The sequence below is a fragment of the Mesocricetus auratus genome, unplaced genomic scaffold (genome assembly GCF_017639785.1).
Source record: "Mesocricetus auratus isolate SY011 unplaced genomic scaffold, BCM_Maur_2.0 Super-Scaffold_100021, whole genome shotgun sequence".
In the NCBI taxonomy this organism is placed as follows: domain Eukaryota; kingdom Metazoa; phylum Chordata; class Mammalia; order Rodentia; family Cricetidae; genus Mesocricetus; species Mesocricetus auratus.
Genome location: NW_024429202.1, coordinates 38,312,493 through 38,320,128, shown reverse-complemented (window position 1 = coordinate 38,320,128; position 7,636 = coordinate 38,312,493). Strand labels below are relative to the sequence as shown.

The 7,636-nt window shown below is 43.1% G+C and overlaps 1 pseudogene; it reads right to left on the bottom strand.

Moving 5' to 3' along the window:
• Positions 1-3,542: 3,542 nt before the first annotated feature.
• Positions 3,543-7,375, bottom strand: LOC121133265 (annotated as a pseudogene).
• Positions 7,376-7,636: the final 261 nt, after the last annotated feature.

Here is a 7,636-nt window from a genome sequence, read left to right as displayed (position 1 = left end):
TCCTATATTTCACGGTAGAGAATTCATAGCACTAAACCTCCATCCTAATATTGCTTTAATTTTTGGTTCTAGCATTGTTTCCATAGGAATTGCCAACAACAATAGTGGTTGAAATGAAGGAGAACATCACAGTCAGTCCCTTGGACAAGGACATCCTTGAAAAGGATTTCAGAATGTTAACATCTCTATGCTTTGGTTTATCTGGGAAAGTGAAGCTTGCCTGTCACCTTCCTACAAATACAGAAGTTGCTATCAAGGTGCTTGAGAAAAATCAGAATGCTGTGTCTGATATTAACTCAGAAGTAGAGATCCTTTAGACTTTGGAACACAGAAACATAGTTCAAATTTTTCAAGTCTGTGACACACTGAAAGTTTCTTATGTGGTCATGGAGTATGTTGCAGGAAAAGATCTGGCAATGTTCCTGACAAGAGATAGGCTATGTAAATGAGGAGAAAGCTAGACCTATATTCTAACAGGTTTTGACTGTGTGCACTTTCTCCACCAAAGACTCATTGCACATCGTGATGTTAAATTGGAGATTATCCTCATTGACAGAGATGGAAATATAAATCTTTGTGACTTCAGAATGTCTATTCAGCTCGCAGATGGCAGATGTTGAAGATCTGTGGCTCCTTGCACTATATGGCTCCTGAGATCTTGGCAAGAAAATGCTACGATTGGCTAGCAGTTGACATGTGGAGCTTGGGGGTTGTCCTATATGTACAGGTCACAGGAAAATTTCCATATGAAGAAACCACAATTCATGGTAATCACAAGCTCATCACCAAAAACAAATTATCCCATTCCTGTCCACCTGTCAAAGCCCTGTCACATGCTCTTTGCACAATTACTCACAGTCCCCATCAAGCAGAGGAAAACAATATGTCAGCTCCTGGGAAGAAGGTGGCTGGGCCACATTGAAGAGCATGTAGAACCTGCAAGTAAAGAAATCCTTCCCAGGGTGATAGATACTATGTGTACCATTGGCTACACCTGTGAAGAGATTGTGTCATCACAGTCAAATAATAAAGTAACAGCAACTTTCAATATTTGGAAACACAAATTGAGCTATGGGGAGTGTCATCAGCAAAATGGAAATACCTGGTTGAACAGCAGCCCTATAGGTGCTCTTCATCCACTTCTGCACTTGAAGAGGAGAACCAGTGAATGAGCTTTCCAACAATTATAGAAGTGGAGAAGGGTCACTTTCAGGAGGTTGGTGTGCAAGGAACATGGATGAGATGTCAAAGCGACAGCATTGACAACAACTACTCCTGCCTGGAGCTGATGCCCTGTTCAGATGAAATAGTCCCTGAAAGAAGTCTTACAATGGCCTGTTATATCCACATTGCTACAGGGAATATTCCAATCAACATGAATACTCTGGAAAACCTACCTGAAAATTTTCCTCACATCAATCAATACTAGATGGAAGAACTTCATACTTTCTGAACACAGATTTCTCCACAAAGGAACTATGCACAGGGCCCAATATGCCCAATGACCAGCCCCTAGTTGGACCCACAACCTCTGAATCTAGGATATTCAGGGCCTGGAAGATGATGAAGAGGTGAATTTGCCACATACTCAGAGCACTTGCTTTGTTTCTGAACCACTCCCTGGTGAGTTCTGGACCTTCTTGTAAGATACAAAGTAAAGAGAGGATCATTCAGTTCATAAGATACCCATTTCCTTTGACCAACAAATGTTTTCCTCCATTGTATTTTGACTGTGTTATTTTGTTTTTTTACTGTTATGACATTTTTAATAAAAGTTACATTTCTGGAGTCATTCATTTGACTCACATACTGCGTTGACACAAAAGGAAGAAAACAGATACTTTCCCTACAAAACATTTAACAATAATTTGTTTTGTCATGACACATACCTGGTGCATAGTATCTGGTATTTGTTACACAAAGTTGTAAATAATGAAGGTCTCACATAAAAATAGTTATTTTTCTGCTGGGTGGTGGTGGTCCATGCCTTTAATCCCAGCAATTGGGAGGCCGAGGCAGGCAGATCTCTGTGAGTTCAAGGCCAGGTTGGACTGACAGGATGCAAAACAATACAAAGACACCCTGTTTCGCAAAACAACAAAAAAGTTATTTTTCTTTAAACAATGGCCTTGAGATTAAATACCTAAATGTTACATGTATTATACAGAAGTGGTTTTAACATTAAATACTGTAATATTTAGAAAAATATTAATAAGCCAGTTTTTGCATAGCTGTCACACTTTTAACCTGTTAATTTTCATTTATACTTTTAAAATTACACATCTGGCCAGGTGTTGGTGGCACATGCCTTTAATCCCAGCATTTGGGCGGCAGAGGCAAGCGGATATTTGTGAGTTCCAGGTCAGCCTGGTCTAAAGAGTGAGTTCCAGGAAAGCCTCCAAAGCAATACAGAGAAACCCTGTCTCGAAAAACCAAAAAACAAAACAAAACAAAAATTACACATCTGTCAGTATACAAGTTTTTTTAAACATTTATTTTTTAAAAGCCTTTTAAATTTACATCTTTTCAAACACCAGTATGGTTTCTGTAACAACTCCCTCATATATCTACTTAATAATAAGTTAACAAAAAATGGTAACATGTAGCATCCTGCCAAGATGTCTTATTAGGAACAAGGGCAATTGTGAGGTCAACATTTTAAGTGTACCACTACAAATGAATACAGCATCACAGAATGCAAAAATGCATAGAACAGGGGAAGTCTCCTTAGGTCACTAGTGCAGCTGAAGGGTTCTTAGCGTATGATTTTTCACAGGGAGCCTGTGTCTAAGAAGCAAAACTGGAACACCATCATTCTCTTCAAACACTTCTAGTGTGTTTTCATTCAAGTGGCTTTTATGTAACTTATCTTTTAACCTAATTGGTCTTTCCCTGAAGAACACATTTTTAAGCAATATATTTTGCCTCATGACATACACGAAATTCTACAGTCAACTCCTTCTCTTTATTTAAAATCAATACCTACAATACACTTACAAATAGGTACATGTTCTCAGAATCATAAAAATATTTAATTTTTATGAGATTAACTAATTACTGAATGTTAATACAAAATACATTAATTAATATCTGTATAAATTTATATTTATAAAATTTTCTTATAGCAGCATTATTATTGCAAATGAAATGTGACCAAATAGCATTGCACAGGGACTCCGACCATAAATCAGCATGGTCAGCTGCAATGTCCTCTGCAGGTGATGCCTGTTCCCACCTACAGAACAGCCATTCTCACAATGCACCAAAGCCATTGGGGGAAAAAGTGCCTGACGCTATACACACCCCCAATTTTCCATCAGTTGACCTGCAAGGTTTATTAAAATGTCCTCCAAAATGAAAGTTACCTTTATGGCCCCCAAACAGAAATAACTCAAACAATCATATTGATGAATAGTGTTTGTAATTGAATCACATGAACTTATTGGAAATTAACTTAAGTAATTTCATGAGACGAGTAAGAAAGTAAACTGAGGATTGACCTGAAACCTGATGACATTATCACAAATAAAACTTCCCATATCTCAAACACTCATATTCAGCTTGTTCTTGATGAGCTCATGCTCCAGACGGCCAATCAAAGCATAGATACTTTCTTGCAGATCTCTGAGGTTAGCCTTCTCTCTCATCATAGACTGGATTGTCTCCATTGTCAAGTACTTCTAGAACTTGCAGCCTTTAGACATGAGGAATTGCTGCCCAATCTTGACCTCTGCTCCATCGGTTTTGTGATGATATCCACTTTCCCCATCTTCTAAGGCAGCGTCATCATAATCCAAATCTTTGACATTTCTTTCATATTTAAAAAATAAATTGCCCAATAGCTGCTCCAGTCTCCTGGAGAGCAGTTGCTGAGTGGACTGTCTAGTCTCCTCTGCCCTGGCCTCAGAACCCCAATGAATCTGTACTGATCAAATTCAATACACATGGTTGCTCTTTTCTTTTTGCCTCAAATGATTCAGAGATGACTTTTCCAGGCAAATTGTCTGGGTGTTCTTTGATAGCTAAACATTGCATTGGCTAGAGCTGGAGCAAGTAATGGAGAACTCTGATGTGTTTCTTAAAGTCCAAAACCTTTATGAACTCTTCAGTATCGGTGAAAATTCTGCTGTGTGACAAAGACTGTTGTCTCTGGTTAAGCAATACTGAAGTAAAGCATACAGTCAAATTCTGGCAGGTCGTCTCATTCACTTCATGGTACGAAGCTGCCAGTTTCAGGTGATCTTACAGCATCTTTATGGTTGCCTTCCCAACATCCAGCAATCAATGCGGCACGCCAGCTGTGAACTTAGAGTCACCGAACTCATTCTCACAATCATTTGTTCACATTTTCAAAGACTATTCACCATTCCATGTAATACAACCTCATACAGCTGCTTTGTTGTCAGTGAAGAAGAAAGTTCTCTTAGTCTTTAAGAATACCTGTTGTTACATTTATATCTGGGTACTGGTTTTACTATCCTTCTCAAAAGCCTCTTGAAGCTCTTTCTTGACAGCTGCTGAACCACACAATTGATACAGCCCTTCAACCTGGCAGCACCTCCCTTCAGTCTCCACCATGCATGTCTCTATCAACAGCAGTGCTATCGAGGCCACATTTTCTTTCTCTATGACTTTCTGAATGTCAACACTAACCATGACTGATTCACAGTTTTTGTCTAGGCTATGGAGAGAATCCTCCCACTGTTCCATGAGGGTCACCTTGACTTTAATAAGGCCTCTGCGTTCAAGTATGACAGACAAATGATGTGCCTTTGTCACTCTGAAAAATGTAGGCAGGACAATTATGCCATGACAGCACACTCGACTTCTCCTTGAAGTGGCTTCCCAACTGATCACCACCAGTCTCAAATGTTATGTGTTTTCAATCTCTTTATTGAAAGTGTGGTCCTTGTCTAAAAACGTCATACGTCAGGCGAGCAAAGTTGTTCTGGGTTTGTTTACTGAATCTACCTGAATTGCACAAAAGACATCTTTGGAATCTATCTGGTGTGGCTTTAAACCCTTTGTGTCATAGAAGTGCCTGCTTATGAGCCCTGATATGTACTGTGAGTACTGGGGTTGTTCAGCAAAGCTGTAATGTCTAAAGGCATCTATATCTAGTTCCTTTTTTCTACAACTGCTTGGAATGGCTTCTCTTCCTTTTCCAAGTTTGTGCTCCAATCCATGCTGGCTAAATTTGGTTTTGAGTCTGCGTGAGTAACCATTACTGAGGTACCCTCCCTTGCAGGAATACGTTTAGCTCCCATTGGCTTTATTCTGGTAAGTTTTGCTGAGATGATACAGTGGTATCAAGATGGAACTAGCTTATAACATTCCTTGTTGGGTTCACAGAGGACAGAGCAACACTATGAAAGAGTTTCCAACAGTTACATTTAGACAACGAATGTGTACTATCTGGGCTGTTCACATAGTGCAAGGTTCCCCTGGCACCCAGGTTTGGCGGAAAACTGCCAACCTTTTCATTTATATGGAAAGTTGTCTCACAGTATGTGGAAATTTTATTTTATCTGGCAAAGACTATGTAATTGTAATGCCTTTCTTCACAGGGCTAGGGCCTGGAAAAGATGGTTCCATAGCTCTCAGTTCAGTCCTGCTTGTAGAAACAAAGATCCCAGGTCCTGTGTAAGCAGATTTCAACATAGGGCTGTCCTCTGCCATCATGCATTGTGTCCTGTGCCCTAACCTCTGCTTGCACTGCTGCTTAGCTTTTGTAGAATGGATGGAATCTACAGAAATAATTCCATTTGACTGTGTGGTCTGGAGATCACCTGTGGGTTGGGCAGGACACAGCAACTCTTCACCATGAGGCTCCACCTTCCTCGGGTCTCTAGCAGACAAGATGCTCACACTGAGAGCAGGGAACCTCATTGTGACAGTGTTTCCCTCCTCAAGATGCAAGACATTTTCTATGGCAAGCTTCCTCAGGGATAGGATTGTACCATAATTCTCATTCATTATCTGCATCTTTATCCTCACTGAAGTCTATAGGGCAGTTTCCTGATAAGGGGTCACTGCCAGCATTACACATCAAATGAGTGCAGTGTTCCTTGGAGGACTTACAGAAAGTCAGTGACTGCCTTTGTCTGGGTGGAGAAACAGAGAGTGGGAGAAATTACATCTGTCTTGACACTGCTTACTCACTTCCAGACTCTGTAACCTCAGGGTGCTCTGATACAGCCAATTGTGTTTCTTTGAAACAGTGATGTTGTTAAGGGGTTGGCGACCTCCAAGCTCAGCAATATCCTTTATATCTTCAGGTCCCTCTTTCTTCAATGGAGACCAACAATCATTCTCAAATAAGTCTGCTGTCCGTATGATTCACTAGTCCTTAGTCACTTAAAGTATGTGCTTTTCATGCCCTATCCAACTGCCCAAATTTGGAGATGATTCCTGCTCCCCGGAAACTTTGGGTGCTGTCCTAGGAGCCTGACCTTTCATCCCCAGGGACAGCAGATGTCCTTTGTACATCCACTCCTGCAGCTTCTTAACTGTCACTGCAGGTGGCTTGAGGAGGGGAGTCCCCTAGGGAAGGTGCGGTCTTCTTGGCTTCTGGTTACAACAGAGGTCCCCAACAAGGTCCCTAAAGGAATGGCCCAGGTTCTGGCAGGTAGGAGGCAAGAGGGCTGTGGATGCAGCAACCCTGTGGCTGCCCCTCCTCCAGCCATCTATCCCACCTCCACATGGTGGGAGTGGGAGTGGAGGGTGGAAGCTGGTCCCTGTCCCTGTGCACACTGCAGATGATCCAGCTATCCAGCTGTCTCTAGCCTACCAAAGGAGCAAAGGTGGCTCGGGGCTCAGGCAGAGGCTCGTGAGACTTCTGCAACTGGACAGCCTCATCCGAGGACTCAGTGGCCTTCCTATCCCAGATTTCTTTGGAGAGTCCTGGGGCGGGGACACCTGCTGTGAACTGCCATCATCGCTTTGGGGACTGCAGGATAGAAGCACAGCTGTACCTTGTGGATGAAGTGACTGCTGAGCCGAGCCCTGCTTCCTACCTGTTTGCCTCACCGCAGGTCTTGCTTGGCCAGAATCAGCAGATAATTGGCCTCTCACAACTGGCTCTACAGCCTGCGCGAGCACAAGTGGCTGTCCTCCAAGGCCTTGGAGGAGTCCACACCAGGGGAAGGCAAGTCCTGTAGTGCTGCATCGGCACCCTCGGGCATGCAGCCCATGGGCAGATTCTTGTAATTGTTGCTGCCTTTTTCCTCTCTAGCATCGCCACTGCCCTTGGGAACTGGGATGGAGCAAGCAAGCTTGCAGCCCAAAGCAGGGCCTCCTGAGCCCCAGGAGACCACGGGACCAGCGCTCCAATCAGCTGAGAGCTCACCCTGCTCCCCAAAGCTGTCTCCTCCATGCTGTGGCCCAGGAGACTGCAGATCGGCAAGAGTCCCGCAGAGAGCAAAGCAGCCACCTGGTCTGCACACAACTCGAGCTTCCTGGGATTTCACCGCTCCAGGAGCCTACTGAGCATCCTCTGCCAAGCTTCTCCATGTGTGCCTCCTCAGCAGCCAGGCTCGCCCTGGTAGCAGGGCTGGCTCCATGTCCTGAGGGGGCCGAGGTGGAAGCAGAGAGTCTCCAAAACCATGGCTGGTCCTCGCCAGCTCCTCACATACTT